Source organism: Penaeus monodon, chromosome 19 (assembly GCF_015228065.2).
Source record: "Penaeus monodon isolate SGIC_2016 chromosome 19, NSTDA_Pmon_1, whole genome shotgun sequence".
Taxonomy (NCBI): Eukaryota; Metazoa; Arthropoda; class Malacostraca; order Decapoda; family Penaeidae; genus Penaeus; species Penaeus monodon.
In genome coordinates, this window is record NC_051404.1 from 19,141,071 (window position 1) to 19,141,495 (window position 425).

Below are 425 nucleotides of genomic sequence, written 5' to 3' on the forward strand. Positions count from 1 at the left end.
CCCTCTGTACGAGACGAGTCTTCTCCCCTTCTTTTTTAATCCTCTGTGTTCCTCTTCCTCGTCTTTTCGCCTTTCTTTAAACGCCATTCTCCCCCCACCTTTATTCGCGTACCTCTTCGTCATCTCTTCCCCTCCCTTTATACCGCCCCTCTTTCCTCTCCTCCCCTCTTCATCCTCATTCCTCTTCCTATTTTTCTCCCTTCATTGGATCCCTTCTGCGGGAGTCTAGAATCCCCAGAGGCGAGTTCTAAGTCGTCGTCACAGCCTCCGTCGGGAGCATTATGAAAAAACACTAGGCGGGGGGACGCGATGTGATAAAAGCTGCAACTGACATTTATGTAATCAGGGGGACCCGCGAGGGATACCCACTTATGTGTAAATACTGTCCTGAAGGCTTGGAGATATCTATGTCTTTCTCTCTATGT

General features: G+C 49.2%; 1 protein-coding gene across 1 annotated transcript in view; it reads left to right on the forward strand.

The window, feature by feature from the left end:
* LOC119585110 (orphan steroid hormone receptor 2-like) overlaps positions 1–425 on the forward strand; it is a gene marked incomplete at its 5' end in the record, with an annotated part of 37,005 nt that overhangs the window by 24,479 nt on the left and 12,101 nt on the right.